Source organism: Prunus persica, chromosome G2 (genome assembly GCF_000346465.2).
Source record: "Prunus persica cultivar Lovell chromosome G2, Prunus_persica_NCBIv2, whole genome shotgun sequence".
Classification (NCBI taxonomy): Eukaryota; Viridiplantae; Streptophyta; class Magnoliopsida; order Rosales; family Rosaceae; genus Prunus; species Prunus persica.
In genome coordinates, this window is record NC_034010.1 from 1,679,626 (window position 1) to 1,704,467 (window position 24,842).

General features: G+C 38.0%; 2 pseudogenes across 1 annotated transcript; both read left to right on the plus strand.

The window, feature by feature from the left end:
• LOC18785632 lies at nt 786–2,276 on the plus strand (annotated as a pseudogene).
• On the plus strand, nt 17,505–21,333 carry LOC18787042 (annotated as a pseudogene). Its single transcript, XR_002270100.1, has 3 exons — nt 17,505–18,264; nt 20,220–20,289; nt 20,768–21,333. The product of XR_002270100.1 is annotated as a spermidine hydroxycinnamoyl transferase (transcript).

Genomic DNA, 24,842 nt, shown 5'->3' on the forward strand with positions numbered 1-24,842 from the left:
ATAAAATATCCTTAAAAAAAAAGAAAAAACCACACATCAAACTCCTAAATAGTTCATGGGAATTATTGGACTAAACTTAGAGGACCACTACTTCACATTCTCTCAGGCCATCCGAAGAGAGCCATAACGCTATACCGGCTAAACCCATAGTGTCTCACTGGCTAAACCTGAACCTAACATCATCCTCACTTTATAGCTCCAAATATATATCGAAGGTTGACAACTGGAGCCAATCCTTGCATGCGTGGGCCAAAAGATGATAACTATATCATGGCAACGACAATGTTTCTACATCACTAAACAAAATTAAAAAAAAAAAAAAAGGACACATGGAACTGCACACCACCTCGACGCTATACCCCAAAAGGACTAGTCACTAATGAGGCTTCATGCAATTGCTTATAAGGCCAAGATCAACCCAGTAGTTTACCAATGTGGGACTCAACAAGCCAACATGGGGATTACATTCTCATCCACTTAAACGGATGACGTCCATGTCAGGGCCCACAATCAGGTTGATAATCTTTGTCAAGATCCACACATGTGTTCACAACCCCACATGGTAAAAGCCGCCGGGTTGGCTTTAATACCATATATCATGACCTAGGGAAACACACACCACCTCAATGCTTTATCCCGAAAGGATTAGTCACTAATGAGGCTTCCTGCACTCTCTTATAAAGCCTAGACCGACCCAGTAGTTTAATGATGTGGGACTCAACACGCCAACCTGGGGGTTACAAAAAGAATCTAGAGGAAAAAAGAATCTAGAGGGAAAATGAAGGGAATGAGAGGAGAAGAAAATGGACGAAGTAGGAAGGGTGGGGATTTTTCTTTAGGGGTTTCTCAGAAATCAGCGATTTATATGTGGTATTACTAAAATAGTAGATATTTTTTGGGCGACTTTGTTTTTGCTTAGAATTCAAATTTTAAAAAATGTTAATTATACTATTGTGTGTGCAGATTTTCTAGTCACTTATTTTTTTTTTTTAAAGGATTACAAAATAAAAAAAATGAATTTTCTATTTTCCATCTACCAAAAAAAAGGCAGAGAGATTAATTTCTCATTAATTCATTTTCTCGAATTAAACGGCCTAATACTCCACCTACCGTAATTTCTCTTGAATCAAAGTTTGTTTTTAAAAACTTAAACATAACGAAGAAGCAAGTTGTAAGTATTTAAATAGGGTGAAAAATCTTTTTTGGACACTCGGTTATAGTCGAAAATGATTTTGGTCATCATGATATCAATTTTCTCAATTCCGTCACTATACTTGCAGTCGTGAACAAATCTAGTTGAATCCATCAATTACATCAATTAAGTCCAAAAATTAAAAAAAGAAAAAGACTGACAAAGAACCTAACATTCATCTCGAAAAAAAATAGTCACCCTTAACTGCCCTAGCTATGGGCAAATCCTTCTCTTCAAAGTGATCCTATACCCTTCTCCTTCTCAAACACGAGAAATTTTTGTATGTTTCAGGGTACACTAACTAGTTAGTGTAGTGCACCATCCAATATACATAGAACATGTAGAAATATTTTATTTTATTATGCCCTATATGGATTAGAGAATATTTTCACATGTCCCATGTGTATTGGATGGTAGCTGGTGTACCCAGAATATACAAAACTTTCATCAAACACTACCCCTACCCAAAATCCATCCTCCACTTCTCCACCACCACCAAACGGCCATCTCTGCCACCATCACTGTCTGCAACAAGCTTCCGGACGCCACCCTCTCCTACCTCGATGTCGTCGTCGATGTGCAAACCGTCACCATCTCCGAGCTCACCAAGTCCAAGAAGGTCTTCCTCTTCGCCGTCCCCGATGCCTTCACTATCACATGCTACCAAAAACACATCCCCGAATTCATGGAGAAGTCCGCAGAGCTTAAGGCCAATAGGGTTGAGACCATTGCATGCATTGCGGTCAATGATGCCTTTGTGATAAGGGCTTGAAGGGAGAGCCTCAAGATCGTGGACAAGGTGGTGTTGTCTAATGGAAATGGGGATTTCACCTGGGGTATTGGAGCTGAGCTTGATTTGAGCGATAAGCCTTTCCTCATTTTATTTGTATTTATTTTTTTTGGACTTAATTGATAGAATTGATGGATTTGACTCTATTTGTTCATGATTGGAAGTACAATGACGAAAATGGTAAAATTGAAATCATGGTGAACAAAATCATTTTGGACCTTAGTCCGAGTGACCAAAAATATTTTTTTAATCCTATTTAAATAGGGTGTTGTTAAGCGAACCCTAAAACTAACTGAGTACACTTCACTACCAAACTATTTATTGAATTACTAATTCATCATACTATAAAATAACCAAAAAAGATTGAATTGTGAAACAAATGTAATTTTAATAAGTACACCATACTCACTATATTCAACCCTAAATAAACGTAATAAAAAAACTTTACTTCTAAAAACCTTAGTAATGGACCCCACCCATCTTCACTTTAGTTCCCATTCTTTGTTAGAACTACCCAGAATGATCTACATCAAATGGCCACAATAGCCGCAATGATTGACCATTACGGATAAGGAGAGGTAATTGCACTCTATGTTGATGATGGCTATGGGAGAAATTGGATTGCTGCATCAGGGGATATGCTTGCTGAGAGACGTTGTAAGATCTCATACAAGGCACCTTTGGTCCTTGATCCTAATCGGAATAACATCACTGATTTACTAGTTAAAGTGGCTTTGATAGTGTCTCGAATTATTGTTCTTCATGCTTATGCTGGTTGGGGTTCTCAGGCGTTTACTGTGGCCAAGTAGCTTGGCATGGTGTGAACTGGCTATGTCTAGATAGCTACAAACTGGATTTCTACTCAAATAGATACCAACTCTTCTCTTCGGTCAAGTATGATGGATGATATGCAAGGAGTTCTAGCATTGCACTTGTACACACCAGAGACAGAACTGAAAAGAAAATTTTATATTATAAATAGCATTTTTGTTCAAATTTCGTTGTGATTAGAGTTCATATTGGTTATAATATATGGGGCTAACCATATCATTTATTAAATCCCAACCCGAGATAGCTTTAGAGAGAGAGAGAGGCTCCCTCTTCTCTCTAGAACTTCTCACTTTCCCCGCCGCCCTTTCCTAAGCAGCTAGTAACTATGCCACCGCCCTTCGGGGCGGCACCTCTGCCACATATGGTGTGGCTTCTCTACCACCCTCTAGTGTGGCCTTCCTTTCTTTCTTTTTATGTTTGTTTTGGTTTGCCCTTTCCTCTCTTGATTTTTCAGATGTAGACCTAGATTAGAGATGACAATGGGTCGGGTAGGGCCCGGGTATGACAATACCATCCTCGTCCCCGCTCTCCATCCCCGCCCCCGTCCCCGAACCCATCCCCATTTAATAGGTTTCGGGGAATCCTCGTCCCCGTACCCGTCGGGGGACTATCCCCCATACCCGTCCCGAATCCCCTATTTTTTTTTTGGCATAAAAAATATTTATCATACATTTTAACATTAAGTTTCATATTAAATTATCATTCAACACATCCAAATTAACTATAAAATTTAACTAAACTATTCAAATCACATCAATATGAAATTCCAGAGAAGGTTTGGAAGAATTAGGAGAGGGAGGTTAACTTAAGGTTAAACATAAATATTATACTTATGTATTTATTTATTTGAATACAAACATATATATATTTATTTAAATACAAACATATATATTTTTGGGTCGGGTTCGGGAATGGGGAAGCCAATACCATCTCCTCCCCATACTCGTCAGGGATTTTTCAAGTTCGAGGATCTTTATACCTGATACCCATTTGGCCTCGAGATCTCCCCCCGTTAGGGTTGGGGACCCGACGGGGACCGGCCCCCACTGGGACTTTTGCCATCCATAACCCAGATCTCCTCCACATCTCCTCCACCACTACTCTTCAGCCATGACACCTCTCTCACCCTTTTTTCCTCTCATACACTCACCCCAATTAGTCCATTTCTCTCCCCTCCTCACCAAATCTCAAACTCTGATGTAGAACAGATGGCAGATTTTATTGCGGTTGAGCTAGAAAAAGGACGTAGCAGGAATTTGCAGATTTGTCGTCTGAGCTCCGATTAGGACGCAAAATACCATTTCGGAAAGGGAACGACACCACGAGTCAAACTCACTACTTTGCTGTGATGTATGATGGATTTTGGCGTTCTGAGGTCGTTTGGCCTTCCAAAACTGCTTTCAAAGTTTTTAATTATCCGAATAAATTCTGTTTTCAGTTTCGGAGTTACGTAGTTAAGTCTCCGAATTAATTCTGTTTTTTCAGTTTTAATGTAATAACTCCCTTGGCAGTTCAAGGGTTGAGAATGGTGTATTTAGACAGGTTTGTCTGTCGTTTTTTGATTACCTCAGATTTTAATATAATTTTCCAAAGAGAATTCCTCTTAGTTTCTGGTAGAATCCAGATATCTTGTTACTCAAGGTTTCGCTTGAAACCTTTGTTGTTTGTGCTGCGTCAAGTGGTATCAGAGCGGGTTTCTCCCGTCTCGGTATTCTTGTCTTGTCTTATTATGGGTGATCGAGAAGCTGATGTCCCAACCCCAATTACCCAAGCGGATCTGGACACTCAAAACCAACGGATCGACAACCTAACCAACCAATTTGGGGAGATGCGAGAATTGTTGTTGCAAGCTCTTGGTGGCAACAATAGAAGAGGTGGCAGAGATAACGAAAGAAGAGAAGGCAGGGAGGACAATCGAAGAGAAGGTAGAGATGGCGAGAGAAGAGATAATAGGAGGCAACTTATTCCGGATAGTGAGTCAGAGTCAGAAGAAGAACTTGAAGAACCACCACCACCGGCTAATAATCCTCGTAATCGTAATCGTAATTACGAGAATTTTGGCGATTATCGGATTAAAGCAGAAATTCCTAACTTTTGGGGAAATCTGAAGATTGAAGACTTCTTGGATTGGCTTGTAGAAGTGGAGAGGTTTTTCGATATTATGGAGGTTCCTGAGCATAAGATGGTGAAGATGGTAGCTTTCCGTCTTAAAGCTACAGCGGCTGTTTGGTGGGATCAATTGCAAAATTTACGGCAGAGGCAAGGAAAGCAGCGGGTTCGAACATGGCGGAAGATGAAGTCGCTTATGATGGAACGATTCTTGCCCACAGATTATGAGCAGATTTTCTACCGTATGTACCTAAGCTGTGCGCAAGGCACCCGTTCGGTTTCTGAATATACCAAGAATTCATGCAAGAAAAAAGGTCAAAAGGTCAAAAGGTAGAGCGAAACCATTTGACCGAGACTGACAATCAAAAGGTCGCGAGGTATAACAATGGGCTGAAGATTTCCATCCAATAAAAAATTGGTATGCAGAATTTATGGACTTTGCAAGAGGCGATTAACATGGCGATGAAAGCTGAACTGTTGGAGAAGGAGAAGCGCCAACCCAACTTCCGCAGGAACACGACGGAAGCCTCTGAATATGTATTGGTGCTTCTAGTGGTTCATGAGATAAGGGGAAAGCACAGCAGCAGAATCCTGGAGGAATGACAAAACCAGCAACAGTTGGTCAAAACAAAAACTTCAACGAAGGCAGCAGCCGGAATTACAACAGAGGGCAGCCCCGAAACCAGTCCCAGAATCCGTATGCTAAGCCCATGACGGACATATGTTACCGTTGCCAAAAACCAGGGCATCGTTCTAATGTTTGTCCAGAGAGGAAGCAGGCTAACTTGATCGAAGAAGCCGATGAGGATGAGGAAAACGATGAAGTCGGGGAAAATGATTATGCAGGGGATGAATTTGCAGTTGAAGAAGGAATGGAGAAGATTACCCTGGTTTTGCAGAGAGTTCTTTTGGCACCAAAGGAGGAGGGGCAGCGTCATAGTATTTTTCGTTCCCTCTGCTCAATCAAAAACAAGGTTTGTGATGTGATCGTCGACAATGGAAGTTGCGAGAATTTCGTGTCAAAGAAATTGGTGGAGTATTTGCAGCTATCAACGGAGCCACATGTTAGCCCTTACTCACTAGGTTGGGTTAAAAAAGGCCATTCGGTTCGTGTAGCTGAGACTTGCCGTGTGCCACTATCTATTGGTAAGCATTACAGAGATGATGTCTTATGTGATGTTATTGACATGGATGCATGCCATATTTTATTAGGGCGCCCTTGGCAATTTGATGTGGATGCGACTTTCAAGGGACGAGATAATGTAATTCTGTTCTCTTGGAACAACCGGAAAATTGCAATGGCAACTACACAGCCCTCAAAACAATCTGTTGAGGCCAAGACGAGGAGTTCTAGTTTCCTAACCCTAATTAGCAACGAGCAGGAGTTGAACGAGGCTGTCAAGGAAGCGGAGTGTTTTTGTCCCTTGGTGTTGAAGGGGTTGTTGAAACTTGGCAGAGGAGAAGGTGACATTCCACAAGATGTGCAGCAGATTTTGTCTCAATTTCAGGAATTACTTTCTAAAAATCTGCCAAACGAGCTGCCACCTATGCGGGACATACAACACCGAATTGACTTGGTGCCTGGAGCTAGCCTTCCGAATCTGCCCCATTATCGGATGAGCCCCAAGGAGAATGACATCCTCAGAGAGCAGATTGAAGAATTACTGCGGAAGGGATTTATCAGGGAGAGTTTGAGTCCCTGCGCAGTTCCCGTTTTGCTGGTTCCGAAGAAAGACAAGACTTGGCAAATGTGTGTTGATAGCCGAGCAATCAACAAGATAACAGTGAAGTACAGGTTTCCCATTCCGCGGTTGGAGGATATGCTGGATGTTCTTAGCGGCTCAAAGGTGTTTTCCAAGATAGATTTGCCAAGCGGTTACCACCAGATTCGCATCAGACCTGGCGATGAATGGAAAACAGCGTTCAAGAGCAAGGACGGATTATTTGAATGGTTGGTGATGCCATTCGAATTGTCAAATGCGCCTAGCACTTTCATGAGACTCATGAATCAGGTTCTTCGACCATTTATTGGCTCTTTTGACGTAGTTTATTTCGATGACATCTTAATTTACAGTACCACAAAAGAGGAACATCTTGTGCATTTGAGACAAGTTTTAGATGTTTTGAGAGAAAATAAACTGTATGTGAACCTAAAAAAATGTACTTTCTGCACAAATAAGCTACTGTTCTTGGGTTTTGTTGTTGGTGAGAATGGTATCCAGGTAGATGACGAGAAGATCAAGGCAATCCTTGACTGGCCAGCCCCAAAAATAGTTTCTGAAGTTCGAAGTTTCCATGGTTTGGCCACCTTTTACAGAAGATTTGTGAGGCATTTCAGCTCAATCGCTGCACCTATCACAGAATGTTTGAAGAAGGGCCGGTTCAGCTGGGGAGAGGAACAAGAGATAAGCTTTGCAGAGATAAAAGAAAAGCTTTGCACCGCGCCGGTTCTAGCCCTTCCAAACTTTGAGAAGGTTTTCGAAGTTGAATGTGATGCCAGCGGTGTGGGAGTCGGAGCTGTGCTTTCACAAGACAAGCGGCCAGTTGCGTTCTTCTCTGAAAAGTTGAGCGATGCACGTCAAAAGTGGAGTACTTATGACCAAGAGTTCTATGCGGTTGTTCGAGCTTTGAAGCAATGGGAGCACTATCTTATCCAGAAGGAATTTGTTCTGTTTACAGATCATCAAGCGTTGAAGTACATTAACAGCCAGAAAAATATTGATAAGATGCATGCTAGATGGGTGACTTTTTGCAGAAATTTTCGTTCGTTATCAAGCATACTTCCGGCAAGACAAACCGTGTGGCGGATGCGCTGAGTCGAAGAGCTTCATTGTTAGTCACGCTGACTCAAGAAGTTGTGGGGTTTGAATGTCTGAAGGAATTATATGAAGGTGATGATGATTTCCGGGAAATTTGGACTAAGTGCACCAATCAAGAGCCGATGACAGATTACTTTCTTGATGAAGGTTATTTGTTCAAAGGCAACCAGTTATGTATTCCAGTTTCCTCTTTAAGGGAGAAGCGCATTCGGGACTTGCATGGTGGAGGGTTGAGTGGCCACCTAGGCCGTGATAAAACAATTGCAGGGATGGAGGAGAGATTTTACTGGCCACAGCTCAAACGAGATGTTGGAACTATTGTGCGCAAGTGCTACACTTGTCAAACTTCGAAGGGGCAGGTACAAAACACTGGATTATATATGCCATTACCAGTGCCTAACGATATTTGGCAGGATCTTGCTATGGATTTTGTCCTCGGATTGCCCCGAACACAAAGGGGAGTGGACTCTGTATTTGTGGTGGTTGATTGGTTCTCAAAAATGGCACATTTCATAGCCTGCAAAAAGACTGCTGATGCATCAAATATAGCCAAACTGTTTTTCAGGGAGGTTGTTCGCTTGCATGGGGTCCCTACATCCATTACATCCGATCGTGACACCAAGTTCTTGAGCCATTTTTGGATCACCTTGTGGAGGCTGTTTGGGACTACTTTGAATCGTAGCAGCACTGCCCATCCCCAAACCGATGGCCAGACTGAGGTTACAAACCGGACATTGGGCAATATGGTACGCAGCGTCTGTGGAGAGAAGCCAAAACAATGGGATTATGCACTACCGCAGGTGGAGTTTGCATATAACAATGCAGTCCATAGTGCCACTGGGAAGTCTCCATTTTCCATTGTTTATACTGCTATACCTAACCATGTTGTAGATTTGGTGAAACTGCCTAGAGGCCAGCAAACTAGTGTGGCAGCGAAAAATTTGGCAGAGGAAGTAGTAGCCGTTCGAGATGAAGTCAAGCAGAAACTTGAGCAAACTAATGCTAAGTACAAAGCTGCTGCGGATAAGCATAGGCGAGTTAAAGTGTTTCAGGAAGGCGATTCTGTGATGATATTTCTGAGGAAGGAGAGGTTTCCAATTGGCACATATAGCAAGCTTAAACCAAAAAAATATGGTCCTTACAAAGTGCTCAAACGGATCAATGATAATGCCTATGTTATTGAGTTACCGGATTCCATGGGAATTTCCAATATTTTTAATGTTGCAGATTTATATGAGTTCCGTGAAGATGAGGTCCTTTATCCAGATCATAACTCGGGGTCGAGTTCTTCAGAGGTGGAGGGGACTGATGTAGAACAGATGGCAGATTTTATCGCGGTTGAGCTAGAAAAAGGACGTAGCAGGAATTTGCAGATTTGTCGTCTGAGCTCCGATTAGGACGCAAAATACCATTTCGGAAAGGCAACGATGCCACGAGTCAAACTCACTGCTTTGTTGTGATGTATGATGGATTTTGGCGTTCTGAGGTCGTTTGGCCTTCCAAAACTGCTTTCAAAGTTTTTAATTATCCGAATAAATTTTGTTTTCAGTTTCGGAGTTACGTAGTTAAGTCTCCGAATTAATTCTGTTTTTTCAGTTTTAATGTAATAACTCCCCTGACAGTTCAAGGGTTGAGAATGGTGTATTTAGACAGGTTTGTCTGTCGTTTTTTGATTACCTCAGATTTTAATACAATTTTCCAAAGAGAATTCCTCTTAGTTTCTGGTAGAATCCAGATATCTTGTTACTCAAGGTTTCGCTTGAAACCTTTGTTGTTTGTGCTGCGTCAAACTCTAAAATCCTCATCTTTCCCTAAAATTTTATTGGTTGTCTACTAGTTTGGTGCTGTTGTTTCTCCCTTACAACCCATCCTCAGACTTGAGATCTTGATATGGAGGTGTGGGCACTGTAGTTTAATGGTCAGTTTTGACATGGATTGCTTGAGCATGATTCATGTTGGTGGTTTGTTTTCCTAATCTACACTTTACAGGTAGGGTGGCAATGGGTCATGTCGTGTCGAGATAATAAACGTGTTAAGAATGCTCAACCCGAACCCGACCCATTTAATAAATGTGTCGTTTTGGGTTCGGGTATTCTTAAACAGGTTACCTGGTTAATAACCTGTTTAATAAAAAGAACCATAAACTTCAATGACCCTTGATTAATTAAAAAATTTATTTCATTAAAAAAAACAAGGTACTTCATCACTAAAAATTAAAAATTAAAAAGGGAAAAAAAATATAAAAACAAAAACAACATCATCATGACACGCTTCATGTTTCCACAACATGAGACTTTAGTTTGGCCCTCTGGACCTCCTATGTTGAGTTTTCACGCACCTCTTCTTGGGGCTCATCACTTGAGCATCCAAAGATCACCCTCTTCCCTTTCGCAAAAGTCCTCTCGTGATCTCGCTTATGCTTCCCTGGGTTATCCAAAGCCTCTAGCTACTCTTGCATGTCTGTAGAGTAAAAATCTACCATCTTTGATAGCTTTTTATTATTTTCTTACAATATTTCAAGCTGATGTCACATCTCCTCCAACGTCTTTGCCCTTTCCCTTTTCAATCTCCTTATAACACTCTGACAATCTTCAACCAAATTCTGTTCTGCCACCAACTGAGCTCTTAGCACTTGCACCTCATAGGATTTCACAATGAGGCGATGACCTACACTTGCGACTGATCGCACTTTGCACCCTCAGTGCCATGGCTTCACTCACCATTCAATTATCATCCCTTGTTCCTAGCACACTCACATCCCTGGGACTTACCAAACTCCTCGCAAATTCAATGGCAACATCGTTGTCAAGGAGTAATGAGTCGTTTACTGTAACTGGTCCTCATGAGGAAGCAAAGTAGGGCATCCACACTGGTGCAGCCCTTTGTCCCCATGTCTGAGTTGGTGGAGCCAGGTTTAGATCAAGAGAAAATGGGAAGGAAGGCACTATTTTATTTATGAGTTGGAGGAGATAAGTTTAGATAGAGAGAAATGGGAAGGAAGAAAATTGGTGGAGCTAGGTTTTATTTATTTATTTATTTGTTTTTTTTGAGTTGTGATATTTTTCTCCCCTTGTTTCCTTTTATAGACCTCCATTATGGCACCCGTTTCTGATTTTTCCCACGTTCCTCGAGCTCCACACCCGTAATTTCAGGCTTTCTACCTCGAGCTCTACGTTTCCATCATTATCTTGGAGCTGTTGACACGTCTCACAAACCCACTTCCATTCCATAATTTCCTCTTCTCTTTTCTCATAATTTCCACTTCGAGATTTACGGGTGAGGAGACAACTGTCACCTGTAATTTATCCTTCTCTGTTTTTGCTTCGGGATTTATGAAGCTCAAGCTAGGCTTGAAGATCTAATATATGGATGCGTTTCGCAAATTTTTGTTCTCCAACAACAGGTTAATATCGATTTATATTCAAATTATATATATATAAACCTATTAGGTGTTCAAATTGAACATATATGCTTTAGCTTTGAATTGTAGGTGGTCAACTTAGAAGCACAGTTAGTTTCCCTCCAGGATCAAGTAGCTCAAAGCTTTTTGTATGGCTCTGTTGTAGACTACGGGTTCCCTTTGTTGGTTCCCCTGAACCTTCTTCTTCTTCTTCTCACTACGGCCGCTTGTCGTTTCTAGGGTTTGATTTGAGGGTTTTTGTTTCTTGGGAGTTTTTGTTGTTGTTTAGGGCCTAAATTATTTGTATTTTGGATTGAGCTTTTATTTTGTTGAGCCCTTGTTTTTAATTTTTTGACTTTTGTATTGGATTTTTATGTAACTCTCTATGATAATAACATGTTCGTTCATTTGACCCAAAAAAAAAGAGTATCATTTATTATATTTTTAGCACGTTTGACGAAATCAAACTCATCATCTCTTGAATGGATTTGGTGTTGTGGAATAGAGTATATTAGCACTATTTTTGGTTGTTAAATAAAGTGTATTTAGTTAATTTTATATTTTAATTTAAATATTAAGATGTGCTTAATTAATTTTAAAGTTTATTTAACAATACTTTTAAATAAGTAGAGGATCGGATCCAAGTGGAAAAAGTATGTCTTGATTTTGAGGGATAAGGTATAAGGAAACAGATGACACGCCTCTGGAATCTTGGATTTTCCAAATCTTTTATATATATTTATATATATATATATTTTTTTTTACCCAAAAATATTTATATATGTTTTTTTAAATAATTATAATAATAGTCTAGGAGCTGTACGAAGAGAAAGACAATCTTGAATCTTCATTGATTGTCTATCAACTTTGTAAAGGCTTTTGACTCACTGACTCGCTGTCTGGTTGGTAGAGAGTAGAGACGTACATAAAGCCATTCCTCTCGAAACCCCACTCATCTCAAACCCCAAACCCGCTGTCAAATCCCAGGGCTTAATCCTAGACAGGCGGTGGAAATTATCAAGCTGGAGTACGGTAGGAGCAGAGGGAATTTCCGGTGGAGCGGTGAAATTCCCCTTCCCCAACCCCAAAACCCTAAACCCTAAACCCTAAACTCCCCCCAAAAAGCCGCTCCACATTTAATTATGTCTATCATGTTAGGGGTAATTACAATTTTGGCCAGCGAACTTTTAATTTTTCAATTTTGGTCATCACACTTTGCATTGTCAACAAATTAAGTCCAATTAGAGTATTCCGTCAGTTTCAGCGTATGTGCTGCGTGCGTGCATGTGCAATCTTATAAAAGTAAAAATATGATAGAATAGCTAAATAGTAATAAAATAAAATAAAAGTCTATAATAGCTAAATGTTATAAAAGTTTAAATATGACAGAATTCTTAAAGAAGGAATTTTTAGGATCACGTTTAGTATTTCTTAATTAATTACGACACTCTTCATGGAAAAAAAAATAAAAATTCCCCAACACTTTCTCGTTCTTGATGAATAGTTAACTAGGAAGGATGAGAATCACACAGTAAACAGTTAAGTAGATCATCCTGCTAATAAGTAGATTATAAAAGTGACAATTAAGAGATGCTAAAAGAAAATTTTAAAAGGGACAGTTACGATATTTTGTATATTGTTTTATCTATTTTGTATAATGGGATTGATTGATCACTCAAATTGTCTCTTTAGAACAATGCCCACCCCAAACTAGGATATTGTTAAGGGCATGTTTACGTATCAGTAATGGGTATGGGAGGAAAGTGAATGATTTCCTTTCCTGACTTCCCCTGCCTTTACTTGCAATCAGGAATGAAAAAATAAGTGGGCCCACCTCAAAATCCGTAATCACATCCCCTCAGAACAAGGTATCAGATCAACTAGGGGGGAGTTGTCGATACAATTCCCATTCCTGTTTTCTCTTACTAACTTCCAAAAATACCATTACCACTTTACCATAATTCCAAAACACCCCAAACCCTAAAAACTCACACCAAAAAGTTCCAAGATGCTCCAACTAAAAAATAAGAACTCATTTCCAAGAAGTTCCATGTATTTAATGTATGAAGATTATGCAAGTTATTATTATTTGATTGTTTACTAGTTATGTAGATGAAAGATATATATTTATTGGATCAATTTCATTGAACTGGGCTCTTGCTGTTCATCTTGTTCAGCATATTGATTCCTCATGTTTGCACCGCCTTACTGGTTTGCTGCAGGATTAGTTTGGTCTCCTTAGCCAATTTGAGAATTATATATGTGCTGTGGTGAAAATGTGCAGGGCATTTTAGTAATCAAATTAATTTGGATTTTGATTCATGAAAATTAGTAAACAATAACAATAGGAATCAACCTCATTCCTTTGCTAATTCCATATGTTTAGTAAACAGCTTAATGTGAATGATTCTTCCCATACCGATTTAGTAGTTCTCCGATTCCTAAATCCTCTAATTCCTTACTTTCTCCATTACTGATACGTAAACATGCCCTAAGTTAATTGTGGCTCCATTGTTGCTCTTGACAAAAGGGGGCTGTCAATTGTACATGTATTTAAAATTAACAATAGACACAAATTCAAAACAATAGCTTTTTATTTTGGTCCAAAACAGTAGCTAGTCTTTTTTTTTTTTTTTTTTTTTGGGTAAACAAAAAACAATGTAGTCTTTATTTTTGTAGTAGTGCATGTCATTATTTAATAGTCTAATTAATAAAGCGACTAATTTGTATGTTTTTCTTAAAGTGAGGTATTTACATGCAAAATTTTCACAGTTAGGTATCAATTTGAAACGACCCCTAAAGATGGGGTACTTTTATGTAGTTAATCTTTTATTTTTATTTTTATTTTTATCTTTTATATAAGCACGTTATTGGGACAAGAGGAAACCAACTAGGAACTCGAGTAGGGATGGCAAATATCTTCGTGGGGCGGGCCTCCGTTGGGTCCCCAACCCTAACGGGAGGAGATTTCGGGGCCAAACGAGTATAGGGTACAGGGATCCTCGAACTTGAAAAATCTCTGACGGGTATGGGAATGGGATGGTATTGGCGTCCCCATCTCCGAACCCGACCCGAAAATATATATGTTTATATTTAAATAAATAAATATATAATTATAATATTTATGTTTAACCCTAAGTTAACCTCCCTCTCCTAATTCTTCCTAATCTTCTGTGGAATTTCATACTAATGTGATTTTGAATAGTTGAGTTGAACTTTATAGTTAATTTGGATGTGTTGAATGATAATTTAATATGAAACTTAATGTAAAAATGTATGATAAATATTTTTTATGCAAAAAAATCGGGGATTCGGGGCAGGTATGGGGGATAGTCCCCCGATGGGGATGGGAACAGGGATTCCTCGAAACCTATTAAACGGGAATGAGTTCGGGGATGGGGGCGGGGATGGAGAGCGGGGACAAGGATGGTACTGTCATACCCGGCCCTTACCCAACCCGTTGCCATCCCTAAACTTGAGTTTAGTGGAGGGCGTGAGCAACAAGTTTCTTAAGTAATAAGGAAAGAGTTCTGCTATTTCCACCCACCTGTCATATTTCCTCACCTACCTTATTTTCAAAATTGTAAAGACTAATTTACCCATTCAGAAAATGACTTTTAAGGACTATCTAATTTTTTGACAATGTTCACTTTTAATAACTAAAAAAAAAAAAAACTACAATTAATTCTTAAAAACAAAACCAAAAACCCAAGAGCCACCAAAGCTGGTCCACCCCCACCCAACTTGTCAGCCATCCCACCTGCCAGCGGCGACCCTCTCCCCCCGTGCCGCCGATAAATCCTCATTACCTTTCGTCTCTCTCTATCTCTCTGTCTCTTTGTCTCTTTGTCTCTTTGTCTCTTTAGGCTGGGTTCGTTGATTTTCATTTTTGTAGTAATAACACGTTGGCTTTTTGAAGGATAAGGAGGAGTTTGATGTTGGTGTTGGAGATGGGCGAGGATGATAGATATGGGGTTAAAGTGTATTTTAATAATGATCTAACATTGCAGACAACTCATTAATAGGAGTATCGATCGAAGACTATCATTTTTTTTGTTTTAGCAACTAAATAATTCTTCAGTTTGTTTTGTTTCTAGAGATGCCAATACAGTGGCACATAGTCTTGCATATTTCGCTATTTTATCAATTGACATGTTCTCATGGGATAGGGACCCTCCAGCTTTCATCGAGAACTTGTTGGTTGAGGAGGATATGCTGGGACCCTTCAATTCTTAATGTTTGAATTAACCGACGGCATTTTCTGGTATTTTGAATGTTTCACCATTCTCTGCCTTTTGCTTTATATATATAGATAAATACGAGTTTTTATCAAAAATAGCCAAAATTTAATCCCCAAATTCATAAATGTCAGTTTTTTAAAATACTTTCAAATATAGCAAAAAACTCACTTAAATTGACCCAAATGCCCTCTAAATTATAACTCAATTACACCTAAAAGCTAAAACCCAAAATAGCAAGAGCACAAAAACAAGATTGGCTTCGTGAACTTAATCATGCCTATGAATCCTATCATAAAAATGACAATGTAATTACCAAAAAGAAGAAGAAAGAAAAGGAACAGCCGATGTTTTCATAAATCCAAGCAATAAAAATCATCTCTGCGGCTATGACTTGATTCGGTAGGTTTGGGAGTTTTTTACAATAAAAAAAGTTAAAGTCGGTTTCTTGACATAATAATTTTTAATTGAGAAAAAAAAGTTGAACTTTCTTACAAAATTCGTATCATAAATATTGCTAGTCTGCATATGATATCAGGGGTTAAACTTTCTTGCAAACCATCATATGTGTTGCTGCCTTCCCTCAGCACAAGAGGTTAAGAAAAATTGCAAGGCCCTCGCTGTTCATAGACTATCTTCCCACAACACAAACTTGTCTATATTAACTTTGCTTTCCATTAAGGGTGATTGACAAGGGGCAGTGTCCTTGTGTTTGAGGGTAGGCTGGGTGGAGGGTGAGGCTTGTGCTCAGTAAGTTACGGCTTGGAAGAGCATGCTTTTTGGTTAGGTTTTAATTTAGAGGGCATTTGGGTCAATTTAAGTGAGTTTTTGGCTATATTTGAAAGTTTTAAAAAAAACTGACATTTACGAATTTGGGGGTTAAATTTTGGCTATTTTTGATAAAAACTCGATAAATACATCGTTTCCACTAAAAAAATATAGAGAATTTGCATAAATTAATAATTAAAGGATATTTTAGGGATAATGGTGGGTGGAAAGATATGATTGTGTTTTTTCAAATTTACATGGTGGGTGGGAAGATAAGGTGAGTGGGAAAATAGGATAGGGAAAGGAAATAGCAGCACTCTAAGGAAATTTTAAGATAAAAGGTGTGGTAGTACAAATATTTCTTTTTAGATCTGGGAAGAGGGAGAATGAACCATCGTTTAAAATGGTAGAGTTTAGTATTTCCTAATTAATTACGAAAACTCTCTTCATTGAAAAAAAATCCCAAAATCTTCTCATTTTTAATAAACAGTTAGATAGGAAGGATGAGAATCACATAGTAAGCACTCTGATATAGGGATTTCATGAAGATGGCTACAAACTCAAGATCTTCGTGAATTTTTTTTTTGGGCGAAAGACGGCGATCAAAACTATCTTTTTTTGTTTTAATAAGAAAGAGTAATAAGGAAATGTTTTTTTTTTTTAAATTAAAAAAATTTATAGAAGTGCGGTATTGGGTGAAGAGGAAATCCAAATTAGGACCTCGAGTGGAGGGCAAGAGCTACAAGTCTCTTAAGTAATAAGGAAATTTTAAGATAAAAGGTGATAGTACAAATATCTCATTTTAGATCTGGGAAGAGGGGGAATGAACCAGCGTTTTAAATGGTAAAAAATGAATCTATAATAGCTAAATGGTATTAAAGTTCAAATATGATAGAATTCCCAAGTAAGGAATGTTCCATTAAAACCATAGTAGAGTTTATTATTTCTTAAATTAATTACGATACTCTCTTCATGGAAAAAAATCTCCAACATTTTCTCATTCTTAGTAAATAGTTAAGATAGGAAATATGAGAATCACACAATAAACACTCCTATATAGGGATTTCATGAAGATGGTTACTCTCTCAAGATCTTCTTCCATCATGATTGTCCTCCTCACAAGAACTATATAAAGTCCTCTACAGTTGCTGAAAAACACAACCGAAGCATTGCCTATATTTTCTCTTCAAAAACTCTCTTTGTTGATCTTACTTTCAAAATTCTTCTGCGCTTTATTCATCAATCACATTGCCAACAGGTACGTACATGAGCATATCAATCTAATTACTTATCAATTATTATCCATTTGCGTCACTACATTTGAAACATAACATACATATATACAGGAAGTAACATAATGGCAGCCACAATCAAAAGCTCCTATGTACTGAAGCCAGCTGAAGCAACATGGCAAGGCTGCTAAACTCAATCTGAATGGGATCAAATTGGCTGCATAACTCACGTCGGCAGTATCTACTTCTATAGACCAGACCAACACTGTGTCACCCCAACTGACGCCATTGCCAATACCCTCAAAGACTCACTACGCCGCGCTTTGGTGCCGTTCTACCCACTAGCAGGTCGTCTGCGTTGGATCGAGGGAGGCCGTCTTGAGCTCGACTGCAATGGCATGGGGGTTGAGTTCATTGAAGCCGAGTCTGATTTGAAACTCGATGACTTGGGTGACTTCTCTCCTTCTCCGGAATATCACTCTCTGTTCCCCACTGTAGACTACAACCTCCCATTTCATGAACTTCCTCTATTGTTTGTCCAACTGACAAGGTTCAAATGTGGCGGTTTTAGTCTCGGCTTGGAAATATCACATGCAGTTACTAATGGCCAAAGTGCGTGTCATTTCATTGGCGAGTGGGCTAAGCTCACAAGGGGAGAGCCAATTGGAGTAATGCCATTTCTTGATGGACAAGCCTTCCTAGCTCGACACCTCCCAGCTCCAACTCAAGTGTTTGACCATATAGAGTTCAACCAACCACCGATTTTACTTGGGCAATCAGATAATTTACAGGAGAGTAAGATGCAAACAACTTTAACCATGTTAAAGCTCACCAAAGAACAAGTTGATAAACTTAAGCAAATGGCGAATGAGGGTACCAATTTCTGTGAGAAATTTAATATTATATTTAATATTAATTTTCTATTTGAATGGAAATTAATAAAATCCACTGGGTTAAAGACATGACCCTTGGGTAAAGACATCTTCAATTGGGGGGTGACAACTCTTCAAACCAAGGGATGAATTGTTTGGGGTGACAACTCTTCAGACCAAGGGATGCATTGCTTGCCTTTTCAGATTGAGATACCTTTTTAGAAAGGGTATTACATCATCTATAAATAGAGCAATCCTCCTACAGTTTTATTCATTCAGTTTAATCCTCTACATACAGACTTTCACATATAGAAAGCATTAGAGTCTTCATAAAGAGAGGTTCCTGCATAATTTGGTTCAAAGTTCCTTGTGAATTGCAGTGCTTCTTTCATAAGGAGGGGAGTCGTTGTATCCTGGGAGGCGAACGCTAGTGAACCATAAGCACCAGTGTGGGGCGTAATTCGTCTTAAGGTCAGAGTGTCCAACACTTGCCTCGACTCAATTAAGGTTCTTCTAATTCAATTATGCTTTGTAAAAATCTGTTTTATGTGCAGTATTTATTTTGTTTATTTTATAGCAATTTAGCACTCATATTTCCAACAATCTTAAGACGAATTATTATGGTGTAGTTGCTATATTTTACTTGTTTGTTTTGTTAACCGTTGCATCTATTTCACTAGTTGGTAAATTCATGGTCAACATGTGAAGAATAAACTTGAATCAAGTGGGTTGTAAATTTTTTTACAATCTAAAATTATGTATGCATGTTGGACCATTTCCTGTCTATATAAAATGAAGCCATTGTGTCTGGACGTGATCCAACTAGAAATTTGATTTTCAGTTTCTAACGGTTATAGGCTTTTAAATCCATTTGTTGGGCTTCTGACTGTTCATATAAATTTTGCATTCATAAATGATGCATGGATTCTGCAGATCAAATACATTAAGAAGCATATAGTGCTTGTTTCTAGTTACTTATATAAACGTATGTATATGAACCATTGGGTTGACATCAAGATATGCAATTGATATATTGGATTGCATATAGAAAGATTGCAAATATTTGGTTTTTGCAAATTTTCCTAAAGAGGGAAAACATGTCAGTGTATTATCTATATTTGACAAACACAATTGACGAATACTTCCAAGAAGAGAAGTAGTGTTGAAATGACCAGAAACATGTATTTCTCCGTCTTACAAAGATAACAACTGCAATGTGGGGATAAAGCCCTATTTTGTAGAATTAAGTTTCTAATTATGAGGCTTCAAACTACAATGGTCTGTATGAAAGGGAAAATTTCCATTAAAAGGAAATGATGAGTAAAGTGGCTTCGAAATTTCCTAAAGGATATTCATATGTGTAACAAAATTACACAAATGTTAAGAATCCGAAAATGTGGGGGTCTATTGCAAAATTGCACTAGACGTAATATGCAAAGTTTAAGGTATGAAATTTCATTGGTAGTTTAATAGCAACCACAATTGTAAGAGAATTGTGGGGGTGGCTTAACTATCTTTGTAATCTCATATTTGTGTACGAATGGAAAAGTAGTTTGCATGTTTATTTCAAGGTATAAAAAGGTTGAAGACCCTACAAATACCTTAAATGTGGGGGAAGTCCACTGAAGAGTTGGCAAATTACTTAGTAATTCCCAACAAAACACATGGAGGAATTTTTTGAAAACAACTACTCTCGAATGAATATAATTTCATAAGATGGAATGTGCACACCATCAGTTCATAGTCAACCTAGTCGATCCAATATTTAAAGGTCAGACTAGAGAGTTAGTTGATCATCGAGGGGAATGGGAGTATAAGCCTAAATATTTAAAGTCTCCATAGTGGATACCCAACCTAGCTGACTGGAGATCCCAAGATCTAGGTTCAAAAGGGACAACCAAATTATGGATGACTAAGTAGTAGCACTGCTGAGATTACATCTCCTACCCATATCCTATGATGAAACAGTGCTGCCTGTAGCGTGTTTTAGGGTAATCTTTGATTTTAATGATTCCTATAGCTTGGGAATCCGAGTGGGGTAGTGCATGATACTCTTAATAGGAAGTCACCTATGTGAGTGTGAAATGAGGCCGTTTCTATGAGAATTTTTTAAGGCTTGAATTCTCTAAAGCTCTCATGAATACCAGGAATTGCTCAGGGCCAAAACGAGCACAACCGATCGAACCAAATATGTTTAGGAGGATATTGTGTGAGTGCTATTGTCTGGGTTTACACAAACGGCTGAACAGTTCAAGACATCACGTTCACTGATTAGCCAAGTAAATCCGATAGTACTTCACTATGGAAGGTTCAAAGCCAAAAGCTACCTATCCAGATGCCATATTCTTCTAATAGGAACTCTCTCTAAGTCTGCATTATCATTTGCATATTGTTGAAACTAATTTCCATTCATGTGGGGGATTGTGAGAAATTTAATATTATATTTAATATTAATTTTCTATTTGAATGGAAATTAATAAAATTCACTGGGTTAAAGACATGACCCTTGGGTGAAGACATCTTCAATTGGCTGGACACATCTGGAGATGTGCATTGAGGTCGAGAAACCACAAAGATGAACAGCCAACGGCATTGATGGTTTGCGTTGACCTTCGAAGTCGTATGAAACCTCAATTGCCCCAAGGTTACTTTGGCAATGCAGTATTTTATATGCCTGCCACAAGTCTTGCCGATGACTTGTTGTCAAAGCCATTAGGGTACGTGTTGAGTAGAATAAGGGAGGCGGTCGAGAAGGTGACAATGGATTATGTGCTGTCAGCCCATGAAAAGTTGAAGAATGAACCAGACTTAACTCGGTTTCAAGACCTTCATTATGCTAAAGAGAGTGAACGAGGGCCTTTTAATGGAAACCCTAATATTGGGGTTCTGAATTGGTTGACACTGCTTATATATGGGCTGGATTTTGGTTGGGGAAAGGAGATTTATATGGGTCCAGGGCCGCATGATTTTGATGGGGATTCTTTGATCCTTCCAGGTGCCGATAGAGATGGTTCTGTGGTTGTGGCTACAAGTGGCCCATATAGATGTTTTCAAGAAGCACTTCTATGAAGATATCATATAATTAAATAAGGGCTCATTTGGTAGTTTTTCTATGAGAATTCAAATTGGACACTCTTGGCCTTTTATATAGCCAACCTTAGCTCACGATACAGACAGGTATTGTTGAATCGGTTAAGTTTTATTGATTCATATTTTGCCAGATATTTTGTGTCCATTCGAATCCTCGATGGCTAATTTGAATTCTCATACTTTTTCCACTCAAATTGGACACTCCTAGCCTTTTTTGTAGTCAACCCGAGCTTACGGTACAGATAGGTATTGTATAATCGGTTCAGTTTTTTTTATTTATGTTTTGGCAAATCTTTTGTGTCCGTTAGAATCCTCAATCTCTAATTTGAATTCTCATACTTTTTCCAATCAAATTGGCCACTTCTAGCGTTTACCCTGGTCAACCGTAGGTCACAGTACAGACAGGTATTGTTGAATCAGTTCAGTTTTTTTTATTCATATTTTAGCTGATCTTTTGTGTCCATTAGAATCCTCAATCTCTAATTTGAATTCTCATACTTTTTTCAATCAATTTGGACACTCCTAGCCTTTTATGTAGCTAACCCTAGCTCACGGTACAGACAAGTATTGTTGAATCAGTTCAGTTTTTTTTATTCATGTTTTGGTAGATCTTTTGTGTCCATTCGAATCATCAATCTCTAATTTGAATTCTCATACTTTTTCCAACCAAATTGGCCACTTCTAGCCATTGCTCTAGCCAAATCTAGCTCACGGTACAGACAGGTATTGTTGAATCGGTTCAGTTTTATTTATTCATGTTTTGGCAGATCTTTTGTGTCCATTCGAATCCTCAATGTCTAATTTGAATTCTCATACTTTTTCCACTCAAATTGGACCCTCCTAGACTTTTATGTAGCCAACCCCAACTTACGGTAAGATATAGTGTTTTTAGAAAAACATGTCATTTACTCAATAAATTACAGATAAGATGTTGCATTTCCAGATATATAGACCTTTTACACAATAACTTACCGGTAAGATGTGGTGTTTTTAGAAAAATAAGTTATTTACTCCAGAAATTACGGGTAAGATGTTGCGTTCTCAGATGTATAGGCCTTTTACACTATAACTTAGCGGTAAAATATGGTGTTTTGAGAAAAATCAGTTATTTACTATAGAAGTTACGGGTAAGATGTTGCGTTCTCCAATATATAGCATTTCACACTATAACTTACTTGTGAGGTTTGGTGTTTTTAGAAAAATAATTTATTTACTCCATCAATTACGGGTAAGATGTTCCGTTTTCATATATATATATATACATATATATATATAGGCCTTTTACACTACAACTTACCGGTAAGATATGGTGTTTTTAGAAAAATAAGTTATTTACTCCGTAAATTACAGGTAAGATGTTGCGTTTTCAGATATATAGGCATTTTACACTATAACTTATTGATAAGATATGGTGTTTTTAGAAAAACAGGCTATTTACTCAATAAAATAGGTTACGATGTTGCGTTTTCTGATATATAGGCCTTTTACACTATAACTTACCGGAAAGATATGGTGTTTTTAAAAAAAAATAAGTTATTTACTCCACGAATTACAGGTAAGATATGGTGTTTTTAGGGTTTAAGGTTCTGAGAACGTAACATCTTACCTGTAACTTTGTTGAGTAAATAACTTATTTCACTAAAAACACCATATCTTACCAGTAAGTTATACTGCTTTTATACTTTATAGAAGTGCTTTTTATATTTTGTTGAGCGTTTGGCTGCTAAATAAAAAAAGCACTTTAAGAGTACTAAGGTATTTTTATTTATTTATATTTTTAATATCAGAGAGTACCAAATTATCAAATTCTTATTTCTCAAGTACCAAATTATCATAAGACATTATTGTTAGAGTTTTATAGTGTGTGAGTGCAGAGTGACGAATGAGAGAAGAAAGCAGGAAGGAATAATTGACAAAATATATATCTGCTATTCGTGTAGCAGAAGAATGTTCATACCAATTCTCTCTCTTACAACCTCACGCACTTAGTGTGAGGAATATATCCGTTAGGCACAGTAGTTGGGTCCCTTTCATCACAAGGTGATCTCAGCCATCCACTTAGGCAACCAATAGGAAGCTTACACTTGTCTTACAAAATGAAATGAAAATAAACTAACTTTTAAGTCAGCTTAAGGCTTATAATTCAACACTCCCCTTTAAGTCTTGAGCTGATTTAACTCCAAGCATACTCCTGAGAGAATTGAACCGATCCTTAGCCAATGGTTTGGTGAAAATGTCAGCTAGTTGTTCCTTAGTAGGACAGTACACCAAATCAATGATGCCTTCTTATAGTGCACCTTTGATGAAGTGATATCTTCGATCAATATGCTTTGAGCAAGATAGCGGGGTGTGGGGTGTGAGGTTGATGAGTTTTTTTTTGTTTTTTTGTTTTGTTTTATGCTAGGTGTCTATTTAGGCATAGTTTAGGAAAATAATGGAGTTTTCTTAGAAATTGTGAAAATTTGAATTAAAAGTTGGGGTGAACTTAGAATAGTCAAACAATACGGGTAGAATATTTTTCGGGGTATATTTCATTCTCCAAAAGAAGATATTTATAGTACAAAGATGAAACCCTAGTAGGGTCAAACTAGAAAACAAGATAAAATCCTAATTACACAATATCTGTACAAAAGGAAAGCAATATAGTCCTAATAAACTAGGAAATAAGTATCCTAATTAAGCTAGAATCTCGCTAACAAGAATATGAAATGAACAAAGAGACGGTTTTAAATAGAAATACTCAAAATTAATAAGGAATATGTTTCTTTGTAGAAGCAGGGCATTGGGAGAAGTAGAAATCCAAACTAGGACTTCAAGTGGAGGGTGTGAGCTACAAGTATCTTAAGTAATAAGGAAATTTTAAGATAAAAGGTTAGAGTACAAACATTTCTTTTTGGATCTGGGGGCGGAATGAACCAATGTTTTAAATGGTAAAAAATCAATTTTTAATAGTTAAATGTTATAAAAGTTCAAATACGACAGAATTCTCGAGTAAGGGATTTTCCATTAAAACCAAGATTATGCTTAGTATTTCTTAATTAATTACGACACTCTCTTCATGGAAAAAAAATCCCTAATGTTTTCTCATTCTTGATAAATAGTTAGATAGGATAGGAAGGATGAGAAGTGTTCTTGTTTTCTTGTTTCCATAAGCTAATTAACACACAAACACGGCCTTGCCTTTCTAATCGGCATTTTTTTTTTATCGTTTCACTGTCATAATGGGAAAGATCCACTACATTGGCCCAAGAAGGTGTGTAAACGGTCACTCTATAACTATAAGGAGAATCAAACATCAACCAAAATATGTTTGGGAGATAAAAGAGAGTTTTCAAGAGTGAAACACTTTTATCTTTCAAAGAGATTTTGATTGAAACCAATTTTGAGAATCTTGCACTAGCATCCTTGTATTATCAAGATACTTCCTCTCTCATCTCAAGGTTCCATTGGTGTGGAGACTTAGAGGGCATATACTTTTGTAGCTCACGTGGAGGAGAAAGA